Here is a 17590-nt window from a genome sequence, read left to right as displayed (position 1 = left end):
ATTTGATATTTTTTACTCGCCCTAATATTTACCCTGAAATTGCACTTTGCATGTAGGGCTTTCAATTTATTTGCACCGCAAATACAATTACAACAATTGCTAAGCGAATTTGCATGTAAATAAATGACACCTGCGAATAAAACGGTGTCTGACATATCCTGTTACCAGGGCCGTCAGTTGACGCGAATTGCTGGCGAAAAGAATCAATAGCCAATCGATTGTAATTTTATATGTAAATGTTGTGTGATGAAAGCGCCTGCCAATGGGTAAACTGCAAATTATTGACGAATGTGTTTGTTGTTGGATAATGCGAGTGTGCAAAGTGTTTGAATTGCTTTCTAAATTGCAAAAGTGATTGTTAAAAGCGCGCTTTTAATGCTTTCATGACAGAAGTGGTGGGTGTTAATATTGAGTTCATTTTAGCTTTAAAACTTGATTTAAAATTTTTGGACGATTGTTCTGCAATTATACTTTCGCATAAGCTAGTGGGCCTCAGCTTAAAACTTGTGCGGTTGTTCGCTTAAAATGAACTAGCCATGCCAGCCAAAGCATTCAGTTACACTGTTTTTGCTGCATTACTTTCTTTCTCTCTTTGAGTTTTCGATAATGCTCAGTTACGGAACAGCAGATTGCAACATTAATGTGCTGCCTACGAAGATTGAAGTTCGGTTTGAAGAATGCTTGCAGATTGATGTAATTAAGACCAAAGACATAGGGAATAGATGCATATTTTTAATTTTATTGCTATTGCTTTTCTGTTATTGCCTGGATATTTTCTTTTGAATGAATAAAAGGAGATTTCAAATATTTTAAGGCTTTACTTCAGCACTTTGAGAGTTAAAAGTATTAGGAATGGAGCTAGTTATTTCAGTTATTATACATCTAACCACAAAAGCCAATGAATACCACAATATGTAGACCCCACGAGAACAGCTTGTGGAGATATTTTGAAGTTGAGCTTAGTCGAAATTTGTTTCTTTAGGCTCATTGTTTTGAAACGGGTCTGTTCTATTTCCAATGATAAGAAAACAACGACGGAGTTGAGGAACTAGTCTAGCTAATTTTTCATTTAGAAATTTTATAATGAAAGTAAATTTTGTAATATCTTAGGAACTCTCTTTAATTTGCTTAAATATAAACGCTTCTTGATATTGAAAGATACTGAACAATAAAATATACGCTATAAACCTAGATGGTAATTTTAAGATAGCAATTCAGTCGTCGTAGCCTCCGCATAACTTCACCTACTTTAAATGGAAGGATATACCTCGGCGACAAGCTTGCAAATAATCGGAGGCATACATAGGCATAGGCGGAGCAATGGTCGTTTGTAATTTCCGTTATAAATATCTGAAACGTCTCACATCATTCCTCAGTTATGGTGACGTCACAATAGTGATTACAGAATTGGTTAGGTTTAGCCCTCCGGAATTGCTTGTTGGTATAGTTGAGGGTCTAGCTGCGCATCTCTCGCAATAGCAAAGACCTTAGCTTGAAATATACTGCGGTCCGGCAACTTAAAAGGCTGCCTTATATGTAACTCTGAACAGTATATACCCGCACCAACTCCATCCTCCATTTTCGAGCCATCCGTAAAAATGGATTTGCCGTCCAAGTTCCTTAGCAGTTTATTTACCACTAAAAAAGCGGAGATAGCGCTCCACCTTGCGCAATACCTCTACAGATTTCCTTGGTCGAGCTACCGAAATTTCATTCCGTTCTTATCCTTCTTGAGGTCAAGAGGCTTCTGATCCAGCATGGTATAATATAATAAACACCTACCGACTAGATATTATTTAGAATAGATTCCTTAGAAACGTTGCTGAACACTCTAGAAATGTACAGGAATGCCAAGAGCGTTTCTTTTAGAGCCCTTTCGATATTAAATACTAATATCAAAATGCGAATGTATGGAGTGCAGTCTCTACTGGTCTGCCTTTCGTATATGCGCGCTTCGCATTGGACAAGCTTCTAGGAGGCGCTATGACCTTAATGCTTATCGCATAGATTTTCTCTAACGCTTTCAGCAGGAAGGAAGTTAAGCTTCTAGGCCTAAGCTCTGTCGAGTAGAGTGGGTTGTTTCTACTTGCCTTCGGTATGAAAACTACCCTAGCCTGTCTTCAAGTGTGTGGCACATAGCTGCACTTCATGCATCCTCTAGAAATCGCCTTTAGCCCCGACACGGATAGACAGAAAGCTCAATGAAATAAACTGTGGACTTTATTTCATATCTATGTCCCTGCCTACTTTAGGCAAAATCAGCGCTCTGAGCAGAAATAAAAAAACTGATCGATAAACCGAAAATTTGCAAGTGAATGGTGAAAATGTAATGAATTGCGCTCGCCATTTTCTTCTACAATATTCATTCAAATAATTTAAAAGTATTAGTACTGCCATGGGCTCACGTACTTCCACACAAAGTGCATTTAATTCTCATCATGAGCTCGAACACTGAGCGCTTCACAAACGCGCCTCGACAAAGCCCCAGCGCTGTTCAACTACATCCTGCAACTATAACGGTTACTTCGGCTGGACTGGTGGCGAAAGCACTGCAATTTGCATTTAAAATGCCTTAAAGCGCTCAAAACGAATGAATGAATAATAAAAATGAACATTTGGACGAATGGAACATTATTTGAAAAAAGGCAAAGCGGACAAACACGGACAGCCCGGTGGTTGGCTGCTGTTGGCCGCCAGCGAGAGAGGTTGTGCGGATTGCGGTGGGCGTGTGGGCATGGTCGGAAGTGCCGGCGCGAACAATGCAGTGCCTTTAACCCTTTGCTTTGTGTTGATGCAGGGTATACGAGACAGGAAGTGGGTCGCTGACAGTCAAATATCGCCAAGCTTTAAAATATGAAAATATAATAAAACTAAAAATAAACAAATGAAATGTGGCGGGAATGGCAGCACGAGCGTATGATTTTGCATAATTAAAAAAGCGTTGCTGGCGTTGCCACTGCTTCTGATGCTGTTGTGGAGCGCACGAGAGAAGGCGCAGCTGTGTTGCGGGTATAACATGCAGTCGTAGACAAGTTGATTGTGCAAACCAGTGCCAAAATGTAAGCTCATGACAATAGCGGGATTTCACAAAAACACAATACGAGCAAACTGAAGAATTTGGAAAATAGAAAAATAATTCAAGAAAAAAAAAAGAAATACAAATTACAATAAAGGAAAGAATGTGTATAAAAGTAGAAAAAAAAAAACAAAAACAGCAACTGAAATGCACAAAAACTCTGCTGCCATTTGCATAGCGCACAATCAGCGAAATCTTTGGCAGGCGAACTCCCCAGCGCGGCAAGGCTATGCAATCGGCGCAAAGTAATCACTTGCAACTTTTGCCCTACATATAAATATGTAATATATATATATATATGCACAGAGAGGCGATGAAATAGCGTTGATAATGCTGAAATTAAAAAGCGAAAAGCTTGCGCTAAGAATTAATGAATGAATTCAATTAGGTGAGACCGACAATGAAATGGCCGAATAAATCATTGAAATCTTCCGCTGATTGAATTGTTGAGAATTGAAAATTATTGAATTGAACCACCCTGCGGACAGGCTCGGCAATTATTACAACGTTTAACCTAATTAAAGCGATTACAATACAATTTAAAGCGTCCTCAAGTGATCTGAGTGCGAGTAAGTAGGAAGCTATCCACTGCGTATGAGTGACATTGCGACTATGAAGACTCTCATATTTTGTGCAGTGTGAAGGGGACAACGTGTTGAACGGTGCTAGTGAATAAAATATTGTGTATGACTACTTTTAATAAATCTCGATTTATATTGAGAGAAATCTGGTATTTTTATGGGCTCAATCTCGAGTGGTAAGCAATACTTTGGAAAATTTATTTGTTTGTTTGCAAATAAAATGTGGTTTTCTTAGATGTGTGGATGGTTGTCTTTTACTCAAGTAGATATTAAGATCCTAAGCACCTTGTTCAATAGGTGGAACAAGTAAAAAGGCTAGCAACTTGCAAGAATTAACGCCAGGGAAATACCTTAAGGTGCAAGAACTTAACCAGAGAATCGGAACCCAAGCAATTTTATATAATATATACCAGAACATATACTCTATATAACTCATATATTGACTGATAAATTCCGATGAGATTATGCCGACAAGTTCGGCCATTTTAAATGTTCATTTAATTGTTGACACCTGCTTTGCTTGCACGTGTTTTGGATCGTCTTAGATTTTTACCTATTCAAAAAAATGGATCAARGARMYTGTATCAAATTTTGTGTGAAAAACGAAATTAAGTGCGCGGATGCATTCCGAATGTTGACTGTGGCATACGGAGAAGCTACCTTGGACCGAAGCAAYRYTTAHCGGYGGYACAAAATGTTCTCAGAAGGCCGAGAAGATGTGACGAAATTGGCTTTTGCACCACAATAACGCCCGTGCTCACAAATCGTTGCTTGTGCGTTTTTGGCCAAAAACAACACACTAATGATGTTGCCCACCTGTGACTTTTTCTTGTTCCCTGAACTGAAGAGGCCCATGAAAGGACGTCGTTACGCTTCTCTTGACGAGATAAAGACGGCATCAAAGGAGGAGCTGAAGAAGATAAAACAAAAATGATTTTGAAGTGCTTCAAAGATTGGAAATCCGTGTATAACATCTCATCGGGATTACTTTGAAGGGGACAAAATAGATATTCATGAATAAATAAATAATTTCTGAACAAACACAAAATTCGTGATACTTTTTGATCACACCTCGTATGTAGTACATATATGGGAGTGGAAGTAGTCGACACGACTTTATCTATTATTTATTATGATTTCACATACTTATTTATTATGATTTCACATACTAAAGAAAAGGGTTTCACCAATCCTTTTTAGTAAGGTCAGCCAATTGTTCGAAAATCCTGGTAATAGTTATATGGGGGTTAGCTGAGATTTTCGCCCAATTTACCTATTTTAACCACATAGATATACTGTTATGAGAAGAACACGCTTTGTAATCTCAAAAATCTTTATTATGATTATTTTTCCTTTTTTTATGATTCCGTTTTGCTACACAGAGTGATTATTGTTAGGAAAGGATATTCTCTGAACTTAGGGCAGTTTTGGTGTTATTTGGATAACTTTTGATCAGAAGCAGGCATATCTTAAAGGAATTATTAGTACAACATTTTATACCGTTATATTAATTACTTCTTGATTGGTATACTGGAAAGTGAAAGAATCAAATAAAATTTAAAATTGTGGTATATAAGTGTGCGTTGCTTTACGCACTGTTTAACTGACGGATATACTTTTTTCGACAAATATCAAAACCAGTTTGTGCGATACAGCACACTTATTTTAACCGTACCGTTATTTCTGCTTGCTCCAGACTGGACAAGAAACAAGGGCAAGACGAAATATCTCCTGTAATTAAAGAACAGTCGCCGCACCCGCCACTTGGCTTCCATACTACTTCGTGAATACCAACAACAACGTCAGTTACAAAATCCAACGCAGAATAACTCTTGCCGACAAGTGCTATTTCGGACTGAGTAGGCAATTGAGAAGTAAAATCCTCCCTCGAAAAATAAAACTCTGTAAGTCACTCATTATTCCCGTCCTGCTATATGGTGCAGAGGCATGGAAAGGCCCTGCGGAAGGTTTATAGTTCAGCGAATTAAAAGACAGCGGCTACGCTGGCTAACTCAAGTCGTCCGAATGGAGGAAAATACTTCAGATCTAAGAGTATTCTACACAGTACCCGCGGGGAAAGCAGAGGAAGAGGAAGATCACTACTCCGTTGGAAAGATCAGGTGGAGAAGGAATTTTCAATGACGACGGGTGCGCTGTTGTAAACTCGGCACTAAGCGCGCAAGCGGTGTCTACGTCAATAAAAAAAGAAGAAGATATAACTTGTGGAACCCTCGGTGGTTTGAAAATCATTAAGTTGCGAATTGACTAGAAGCTTGGTCAAACATCAAAAAGGTATATTAGAATCAATCGTTTACCATATATTACATACATATACTTATGTTGGGCGGAAAAGAGTCTAAGTACTTTTTATAGACGTTTTTGAAGAAATTGTGATACTACTTTTATTATCGTTGAGTCCAATTTTTAATGGCTCGTGTAAGCATTTCGACTGATAACTGGCGAATACCACCAGCCCACAAACCACAGCAAAACTCTTGTGTTTTCTGGATAAAATCCCAGCTCTTGAATCTATTCAAGTTGTTCTTCGTCCCAAATGCGGCAACTTTGCTTGTTAACAAACCAATTGAGCCAGAAATGGGCTTCATTGGCTTGAAAACGTCAGATTTTCTTAAAACTTTTCAGAAGCCCAAAAATCGAAGCGATGTCGATTGGGAAGATGAAGCAATTTCAGTTCTTGCACAAGGAAGTCGGTTCATTTGTCAGTACGAGTTGCTGCAAACGGCGCCAAATCGCCTCCCACGGTCTTTGTGTACACTCTCAGCAGTTAAAAATTATCCAAGAATGAATGGGTCTCAGGATGGGTGATGGTGCTGCGTACAGTACGCTCAATGGATAGATTACAGGTATGTTGACCTTAAACTGAGAGAAGCGTGAATTTTCGTAACAAACTTGAAGGATTTGTAAACGTTATTCAGGCGTAAAAAATGCCAAACAGTATTGTACAAAAATAACATAACAACTACTATTGAAAAAAGTACCACTACTTGGATCACCCGTTATAACAGACAGTCGGCAAAAAGCCTTGATACTTTTGATTTTTCTAGTGATTAGGCACGTACAAAGGTGTGTAGATGCGGAGAACGAGACGAGATTGGGTGACAGCAATAGAAAAATGCTATTTATGAAAAGTTCCATTAAAAAGTGACACTTCCACTGGCAGCCCGCTGCCTACAGACACTCACATATGTGGATGTAGTACTCATAAATATGTACGCACTGGTCTGTTTGTAAAAACGACGAGCTTTCCTATTTATAAATTCTGTCACTGCAGTGCTCAATGAGCCGCACTTGAAAATGTCATTTTCGTTAGGCCAAAGCGAAGAGATATGCTGCTGCTGCGCTTTTGTGACAATTTCACTTTTGATGATGTGGCTTATGTGGCAATTAAAGTGGTAATTGCTTGACATGTAGTGGCAGAGAAGTGCTCCAGTGCCAATATTGCATTTTGCGGCTTTTAAGTAAACACGAGGACAATTGCGCTTTTGTTTTGAGGCAATCAATTGCCTTTCTTATTTATGGTTGTTGATATTTGAAAGAATATAATGCGTTTTTTATGAAAGTTACCGCAACCGGAGATAAGGTGTATAATACTTTTATATTTGATGCAAAGATACCGATATTATGGAATAAGAACAACTAATCGAAGATTCATAGTGATTAATTTGCTGCCCGAATGTGCACAGAAAAGTTCTAACCACTTTAACGCTTCTTTAATAAAAATGCACACGGCCTAAAATATAAAATTTTTTTTTCCGATGCTGGTGATAGAGAAGCTGCGGGTCTAGGTCGCATTGGATAATCGCGTTAGGGGCGTTAGATGTTGACGCGGCGCAGTGTATGAGCGAAAGATGATGGGCGAACTGTCCGTGACGAATTGTGTAAACGAATTGTAAATCCTATCCCGATGTCCATCCTTTTTGTTGAGTGGGTGCAGGTGTGGTGATTTGGGTTGCGTATCAGCTGTGGTAAATGAGGCTGTCTTATTAGGGTGCGCCAGTTTTCCTGGGTAGAGTGGGTAGATGCTTAACTCATTTAAACACATAGGTTTAAAACTTTATATTAAGTCGCTGTTGTGAGATATTTTCAAAATATCGAAATCATATTAATAAATATGTGATATTGGATGAGCAGCGAAGCACTTACCAAAAACCTGTGAAATAATATTGACACATCTGAAATATCTCTTTTCGGGTCCTTTGGATCGATTCTTCACTCCATAAATTGATAAAGATAGATATCACTTTCCAATCAAGTCGCAGTTTTCGCAAAACTGTACTATACGATATGTTTACAACAGAGATCTGCAATTATTCCCTTTTTTATTAAGTTATAGGTTGAATAACACAAAAAAGAGTTTTTGTGAATATAAATCAAAATTCAACATACACATATATCCACAAAACCACGTTTACGCAAAGTACACATAGCGAGAGTACAAATAATGAGTAAGTTTCTTTTCATACGACCCGATATTGCGCTCATTCTCTCATGAGTTAATAATTCAATCACGTCAAAGTGAAATGATTCAAAGCACCAAGAAACACCAATAGTTTTTTTGAATGGCTTAAGTGACTTGAGTATTTTCAGTTTAGCTTTATTATGTTTGCTGCTTTTTTTTAAATTTCTTTTTTGGTAATTTATTTCACTATGCTGCAGAATGCTGTCTACTGCCTTATTACCGGTAAGCGAAAACCCTCGCTCCGCTGCTGCACTGCTAGCAGGAATGGCAAGAACTTTAAGTGCCTTCTATACCTTCCAAAATCTTCAATATTAACGCAGAAATTGCCTGAATATTATTTTCATCGAACTTGCAATTTTATTTTACTCAGTTTATTGCGGGAATTACATAGCACAAATTATATTAAATTGAATTTTGAATTACTGATACTTTTAAATTAGAAAGTATGTTCATATCTGCGGTATTTAACAGAATTTCATTGATTTTCAACCAATTATCTGCAATTGGGTTTGGCAGTGGGTTTTCAACGATGTTTGCAGCATGTGTTGCTTACCCGACTTCTTAAAATATTTTACAAGCTCTTACAAGATAATATTATGTCTTTAAGCTCATCTGTTGATTCAACACTGGATTCTAATACGTTTGAGAAAAGATGAGAAGAAAGAACAGCTCAGCCTATGGTTATTTTCTAATGCCTTTTCTCACATTGCTTCCTCTCTATGAGGCAAAAATAATGTTGTCCAAACTATTATCGCCGTACTCTACAAATTATCCTGCAGCTTTCCTTTAATATGAAGACCTGTAGTTTGCGAATAATCCATAGACATGTGGCACATAAAAAATCGCGTTTAACATATTCGCCTTTCCATAAATCAATTGTAGCAGAAGCGTGGCCGGATTGTACATATTCTGTTATTTTTTTCCTATGTTGCGCGAAATGGTTGTTGGGTCCGGAAGTAAATCGTCAACATGAACATTTTTTCCATACTTTGTGCCTATAGTCACAAAAAATTTTACTAATTTTTTAAATCCGGAGCCCTCCACGGAAGAAAACGGACGACAGTCTTCAACCACCCAATCAGCGCAAGCTTCTAAAGCAAATTTTTTATCTTCTTCACTTACTTTCTGTCTGGGCATATTGAGATTGGAACTCTGCATGCCACGGCATTTGTACATTTTTTTACAATTACGACAACGTACCATGTCAAGTAATGTACTTCGGTCATCTTTAACTATTTCAGCAAACATGTCCCAAATTATTTTTAAAATTATTTGTCTACTATTGAGTGACTTCACTTAGTATATTATTTATTTTATATTATGAGTACTCTGATAATGAAAAAGGGCAAGCCAAAATATCACTTGTCATCAAACAAACTGTCGACGCACTCACAAGTTGACTCCCATGTCATTGTTGACAGTCATAGATAATTTCGTCGTATTCGTAGATAATTTCATCTATCTTGGAACCAGTATTAACAAAAACAACAATGGCTACCTCGAAATCCGAACCAGAATAACTCTTGCCAACAAATGCTACTTCGGACTGAGTAGGCCATTGAGAAATAAAGTCCTCTTTCGACCAAGCTTAATGATAGAACTAAACTATCTAAGTATAACTAATGAACTTATGTACTGTATTGCAACTTCTTTTGGCAGAAAAAAACAGAGTGACATCGTTTGTATAAAAGAGAGAATACGGAATTGGGTTTAGTTTCTTCGAGGAAATTTCGTAGGAATGAAATATCTGCTGAACTATTGTAATCTCGAATAGGATCATTCTCGATTTATTATTGCTGGCTTATGAACGTATCCTTTAAATCCCTTTCCATTGAAATACCAGCAAGTAACCCATGGAAATTTGTAACTCCGTTGCAGTTAAATCTACCAAATCATATGATATTGTTGCTTTTATTGTTCATTAAGGTAATAACTGTTATTAGTTTATGACTCAACAAAAATATGACCCATTCAATAATTAACCACAAACAGCAATAAAAATTTGCGCTAACATTCTTTATACAAGCATAACAAGCCGCTATAATAGTTTTATTTCCGTCATATGTATATCCATAAAGGTGCATTCATGGAGCTTTGTCATGACTCTTAAATGGCTTCAACATTTCCGTAATTTGATTTTCGCATTTGCAACTTTACACATTTTTGTTGTTTTCCCATGACCTATAAATTCCACCTCATTCGTCTGGGATTTATTTGCCCCCAACTAGAAGTGTGGCCTATTGGACGTCTAATACAAAATTGTAATTGCAGCTGTACGTGTTTATATGCAATTAATTGTCCTTTGACCAACACTTTTTCGCACGACACAGTCTGGCCGGGCGAACCACGCACGATCCACAACAGACGACTGACAGCATGGCTCACTTCATAATTGCGAGTGGGTGTTTGTACAATCCTTTAACCATGCTCATTTACCGCTTATTAATCCATTTAACTACAACAATGACTACAAAGCAATTGAAAATGCAATATTGGCATTTTGCATGCCTCATTGCTATTTCATTCCATATTAAAATAAGAATGAAGAGAATATTTATGAAATGAAAGGTCAAATTTCAAACATTTCTGTACCAAGCGTTTCACAAGGTAAAATCAGTTGCATATCAAACATTTATGGGCTGAAGAATGGGGGTCAAAATTGGAGTTTTTGCGAAGGTCTGGGCTTATATCCAGTAGAAGAGCGGAAAAAAGTAGTTTCGGATTATAATATGTTGTCGAAGTTCGAGCAAAATCCGAACGATCCGATTGCTGTGATAGCTAAGACACACCTAAACGGGAATATTCTAAAAATACAGAAGGAAAATGAAATTTATTTTTTAAGAGCTTTAGAACTAAAATTATCCTCTAACCAACTTTCTCTATTTCGTCTAAGGCTTAGTCCTTGGCGGATAGATGTTGATTAGAGCAGTTAGTGTCTGAAAAGATTTATTTAAAGGTTTAGGTAGAGTAATATAAGTTCCAAAAGTGCTGCGAGTCCTCTGTTTTCCTTTTGTAAGGCACAGTTACTTTCTATAGATTCCGCAATGCAATGAATATGGAAAGCATAAGGATTGTCACCGTTGACTTAATGATTCTGGCAATAATGATCAGTTAAAAAGCGAATACGAACCATTTTAAGAATCCCAGATTCGTGCAATCTGGTTCTTAACAAAGGTTCTTGTTCTTGAGATCACTCTCTACGTATCTTGGTGTTTTGAAAAGGTTTTAAAGCTATGCGAAACTAGCGTAATTGTTGACATCGTTTACTTCGTTATTTTAAGAAGCTCGTGGTTAATAGTTCGTACATTTTTCCTAGCTTGGTCGAGATCGAGGTTAGTTTGATTTGGTCGGTTTGGTCGTATCAACTCTTGCGATTCTATATTGAAAACACTCTATTACTTATTATCTCCTTTAAACTATTTAATTTTTGTTATTGTTACATTGAAGTTTTAACAAATCCAACTCTGGTTGGAAGATATGAGAGAATTCCCATATTCGAGTTCTTCGGAGGTAGCAAGGGAGTTGCGTTAGGCAACTGGGTGGCATATTCGAGAGTTAATAAATATGTATGGAGCTATCTGCGCAGAGTTACTCGTCATATTTAAAAATTTAAATTTCCATCATTCAACATTTAACTTCACATCGACATGTGAGTACTCAATGATTAATGCAACCAAATGCTGGCGGAACATGTGGACATCGAAAAGTACTCGTGTGAAATTAATATTTAACTAACAACAACAACAAATAGGACGTGGAACATATGCAAATGTTGTTGGCGGCGAGGCATGTGCAACCCTGTATGCAAACCATTGCATTTAAATACAGGCGTATACAAAAGGGTGGACCAAAAAATTTTATGTTTATTTGCTTCGTACTTCGAAAAATGGTTCCCAGGAAAGGCTCTCTAAGTACGAGCTCTTAATTTTAATCACAAATGCATTGCCTAACACTTTTCCATTTTTTCAACCATTTTTATACCCTGAACAGGGTATATTAAGTTTGCCACGAAGTTTGTAACGTCCAGAAGGAAGCGTCGGAGACACTATAAAGTATATATATAATATAAATGATCAGTATGTTGAGATGAGTCTTTTAGTCTCTCAGTTTTTAAAATATCCTTTTGAAATTTTGTAAACATCATTTTCTCTTCAAGAAGCTGCCCATCTGTCGGAACTGTCGATATCGGACCACTATAACATAAAGTTGCCAAACAAACAGAACGATCGGAATCAAGTTTAGGTATGGAAAACTTTCACATTTGACAATGTATCTTCACGAAATTTGGTATAGTTTATTTTCTAAGGCAACAATGCCTTAACAACCCCTGCGAATGGTAGGCACCTTGCCGCGGTGCAGGGGCTTAGGCGCAAAGCATACTCGGCGCCCCCCAACCTATGCGGCTGGTGCTAGCAAGCACTGACCATGCGGGGTGACGGGGTGCCGCATGCGTGCGCTAACCAAGAGCTACCTCCTCCTAATCCAGGGTGTTATGCGACTCCCGTGACTCTGGATGAGTTGCAGCCGGGAGGTTAAATTCAGCATTATTCTAACGGAGCCTCCCCAACACCTGGCCGAATTGGGGAGTAACTGTGGCCTTACCGCGTCATGGGGCTCTGGCGTGGCGGACCTTCTAGTTCCCCATATAAATTGATTGACCCGACAGCTCACCCCGTTGAGCCAAGAGTCGTAAGAACAAGATGAATAAAAACAACAACACAAGCTCTGAAAAACTGGACAATAGGCGACAACCGCGGAAAACGGCCTTGGACAACGAGAAGGACATCGGTGCAGAGGCAGACAAAGGGGGCCAGGGAGCTAGACGAAAATTTAGCTTCCTCGACGCTCTCTCGCCAGATGAACGGGCGCTGTTTGAGGAGCACTCCCGGGAGGATGACGATGTGCCCTCTTGCAGCGGCGCTCGCCTGGAGGAAACGCCGGGTGCAGCTGCAGCAGCAACAAGCGCCACCATGACCCCCGCCGAAAGGCGCAGTGGGTCGGACTCGGGTGAGTCTCATCGGGCAGGGCCTGACGATGGTAGTAGGAGAAAAAGGAGAAGGCACGGAAGAGGTGGGCAACGCCCCACGCAATGATCCACGCAGGAAAGGGATGAGCGGTTCCACTATGAAGTGGTACCTGCGGAACCTCCGTGATGGGGTAACCCCGGAGGTGGCAGAGGCTCTGGCCAGGAAAAGAAAAGACGCATTGCCGGCAACGGAGCTTAAAAACGTGTCGGCTCGCGCGCAAGGTAGTGGAGGCAGCAACCGTGGCCCGATCAGTACCACCCAGTCCGCAAGGCGAGGCAATAGCAGGGCACTGCCCGCAGGCACGTATGCCCAAGCCGCAAAGCGAAAAAGAGGCCAGATTACGCAGCAGGAGCCCCCCAGCTCTAAAAGGTTAAGGGGCACAAACCCAAAGGCACCCGGAAGGCAACAATCCGGACCGGCTCCCCATCGGGTGGAGAAGGGGCGGTGTAGGGAGGTTGAACTAAATATCAACCCCTCCAAGACGTCTGTTATCCCATTTATGAGACGCAGGACCCTACCCGGCCTTAGGAATCTCCTACTGGGGGGTAGTGAAATAGGGATGACCAACAGTGTTAAATATCTCGGTTTAACGTTAGACTCCAAGCTGAGATGGAAGCAGCACGTAAACCTAACATTGGTCAAGGCGACGAAGGCTTTAATGGTGTTAAGGATAGTTAGATGGTTGTACACCACCGATAATCACATATGGGGCGGTAGCCTGGGCCTCAGTAGCGTCGCAAACATTGGTTAGGACAAAACTGTGTTTGCATGACGGGCCTGTCCAACGGCAGCACTGGAGGTTCTTCTTGAAATTACTCCGCTTCATTTAGTCATCGGTCTGGTAGCCAACCACACTCTTCTGCAAATAACGGCAGTTGGGTGTTGAAAAGGAAAAATAGTCTCATCCCAGAGGATGGAGAAGATAAGTGGCAAGTTACCACTGGTCTTCCTCCCGAAGGATAGTACTACTAAAAAGACCTCAGGAAGAGGTTTAAGGTTACCCTCGGCAGCAAAGTCGATTGAAACGACTCCAACCTCGAGCGGATGTTGAGGAACAGTAGATGGCTCTAAAATTTCTGAGGGAATCGGCGCAGGGATTGTGGGCCCACGCACTAGGCTCCCAGTACCCATGGGTGAGTTCCCGAGCATTTTCCAGACAGAGGTGTATGCATAGAAATAAACTCCATCGCAACTATCGCAATGAGCGTATAGCCATTCTTAGCGATAGTCAAGCGGCGCTAAAGGCGATCTCCTCTTACGAGATCAATTCGCTTCTAGTGCAGGAGTGCAGGGAGAGGCTGAATAGCCTTGCGGAGAGAAACCATGTACACCTGATATGGGTGCCTGGTCATAAAGGTATAGCCGGCAATGAACTGGCGGACGAGCTCGTCCGCTCCACAGCCTCCACCAGGATGGTAGGACCCGAACCCTTTACGGGAGTGGGTCCCCACACCATGAAGGAGTTGCTCCGTAAAAAGGAAAGAGCAGGCAGGGAAGAGCACTGGCGACAAACTCATGGTATGAGACACGCCAAGCTGCTAATGGGAGGTTACAACCTGAAAAGGTTCAAAATCGTAATAAACCTCCCCAGGAGCAAACTCAGGCTGTTAGTCGCATGGTGTACTGGCCACTGTAAGCTGAATAGGCATCTGCACAGCATGATATGATATATTAGCTTCGGTGCAAGTTAATGTTTTTTCTTGTTCTTAGTAAACTTGGTTAAAAAAAATTATTTTGTTTAACCCACCCTAATTTACATGAATATATATATATGTAGTATAATCTACATAGTAAAATCGCATTATCGCTCCTGTTGCAGACAAATTGTTTGTGTAACATTTATTTTGAGAAACAAAATAAATAAGGGAAATAAACAGATGCTAGGAAGGTGCAAGGACAATTCTTATGTATGTAGGATATATGTAATATATGAACAGTCTTTTCTGTGTGTAAGAAAAAATACGTGATCACATATAAATGGTATAAAATTCAATAAATAAGCTCATCTGAAATACATATCCATATATATAGATTAATTATTGAAAAATGCAGGTGGTCAGATACACAAATGCCTCCATTTGCTATTCATAATCCTTATTTGGTATTTAATTACAACAACAATACAAACAAAGTAATTATTTATTCATTGCTAGATCTACTGATTCTTTATAATGAAATAATAATATATGCTAAATAATTTTTATATGCTAATTTTCCCATGCAACCTTGTAGAGTTGGTTGACTGAGACAATGACATGCCTTTAGAATTGTATGAACTAAATTTATTCCAAAAAAAATCTTTTTTTTTTATTTTTATTTTTTTATTATTATTTTTTTTATTTTTAATATATTATTAAAGAGTATCTATGTCATTTACGGTAAAATAGAAAAACACAACTGAAAGGTTGCTGTTTAAGTATGGATACATTGTTTTTTTTTTGTTTTGTATAATCAATTTTTTTCTTGCTTTTAATTCAACAAATCTTAAAGGGAAGCGAATCGAAAATAAAAACTAAATGGTTGTTCCAAAGCTAATCCATCCGCTGTTTGCCCAAAGTTAGTGTTAAGCTCTAAAGATTTTCAACTACAGAACTAATCTCATCAGCTGTTTGTAAAATATATCATTTGATGTAATCTAACCTGACATAAGACACTCATAAAGAGCGAAATTATCTTTCAACGGTTTCACGATTAGGAAGAATACGTGTTTTGATGCTCTAGCGGAAACATTAAACTTAACTTATAACAAAAAAATATAAACTTCTATAGCTATAATACCCGTCCTTCAACAGTAATCCGATCTGAAAGATTTATTCGGAAGTTGCATGATTGCCTTAGATAATGATATGTATGTATATACCAAATCTCGTAAAGATATTTACCATGCAAGGACTAGCTATATGCAATAGTTGTCCGATATCGTCGGTTCCGACAAATGCGCAGATTCTTGTAGAGAAAAGGTTGTGTGGACAATTGATGGACACCTGATGGACTACTTCCCGCATATACAGTCGGACGGACGGTCGGACAAAATTAAGTCGTCTCATCTCGTAACGAAAATTACTACTAACATACCTTAGAAGGTTTCCGATGTTTTATTCGGCGTGTTACAAACTTCATGCTATAAAAAATGTTGTATGAGATGAAGTGATTACTCTAGACTGTACTTCCTACAATTGACAGGAAACCGTAATAGGTTTACTTAACCTTACCCAAATTCTTTTAAAAAATGTATTTAAAAAAGTTTTAAATTACCTTTTTTTTTACTTTTTCCCCTACTTCTTCACTAATCAACTACAAAAAATCACCGTAAATTTGCTTCTTACCGTGAGTATAGTACTACTTTGGTGGGTATTCTCATATAAAATGGCTTTTCATTTCATCTACTACTCAACACCTACATTGTTCAGCTATTCTCTCGCCTTCGAATTCGATTAAGTGCTTGCCACAGCGTTGCTTTATTGATCTATCACTTGACGTTAATCTGCAAGACTCAATAAATCTGTGCGACGCGCAACAACCTACAGCTTTACAGCTTTAATGTGCTTGCATTGTTGTTGTTGTGGCTGTAGGTGTTTAGCATAGAAATAACATTAATATGGCGTGGATAGGTCAATAAAGTCAGAACAAAATCGAGTACAACAAATAATTCGATTTGTGTGCTCGAATTTTGTAATTGTTGTTGTTGTTTGTTCAACAATTTCGCTATCCTCTCCTATCACCTGGAGCGTGTTGAATTGAAAGCGTTTTGAGTTATCAATCAAATGGGCGAGAATGCCAAAGTGAACATATTAGCAAATATTCAACATGTATGTGTGTGTCTGCACTTGACAGTTATTTGACGTGTGCAATTGATTACAGGTGCGTTTGCTAGCTAATCTTCATTAACATCGGCAGCGCAGCACTTGTTTCAACATGAGAGCACTCAATTCAATAAATAAAGTGAGGTTATAAATACATATGCTGATATTTATTTATACTTATGTACATACATATGTATGTACGTATAGTAATAGCTGCGAAACTAAATATTGAATTACAAGTGTATATATTCATCAATTTCAAATGCAATTTAAATTAGCTGCTGATCATTAAAATAAGCTCAAATTTAGTTTCTGTCAAATACACGCATTGTTTTGCTCTTTGTTTGCTGGATGTGACCTCGTGGCGTGAACTTGTTTCTAATAATATATATGGCAGTCGTGGCCGAGCGGTTAAGGCGTCTGACTAGAAATCAGATTCCCTCTGGGAGCGTAGGTTCGAATCCTACCGACTGCGAATAAATTCTAGATTTTTAGTACTATTGTTTTTTTTATTTCAATTTCAGTAAACATTTTCTTTTTAAGTTTTCATTCTTAAAATTTTTTGATGATTCATATTTTCTATATTCATTTTTTATTATTTTATTTAAGTTGTCAACCTTATT

At 38.6% G+C, this 17590-nt stretch overlaps 1 protein-coding gene and 1 non-coding gene across 2 annotated transcripts in view; one reads left to right on the top strand and one right to left on the bottom strand.

Moving 5' to 3' along the window:
- Positions 1-17590, bottom strand: part of LOC108968524 (uncharacterized protein YBL113C) — an 89734-nt gene that overhangs the window by 26245 nt on the left and 45899 nt on the right. The window lies entirely within an intron of this gene.
- Trnas-aga lies at positions 17361-17442 on the top strand. The gene has a single exon. It is a non-coding gene; the product is annotated as a tRNA-Ser (tRNA).

This window comes from Bactrocera latifrons, unplaced genomic scaffold (genome assembly GCF_001853355.1).
Source record: "Bactrocera latifrons isolate USDA-ARS-PBARC rearing strain unplaced genomic scaffold, ASM185335v1 scaffold_22, whole genome shotgun sequence".
Classification (NCBI taxonomy): Eukaryota; Metazoa; Arthropoda; class Insecta; order Diptera; family Tephritidae; genus Bactrocera; species Bactrocera latifrons.
Note: the sequence above shows the minus strand (reverse complement) of the source record. Positions and strands in the feature narration are given on the sequence as shown.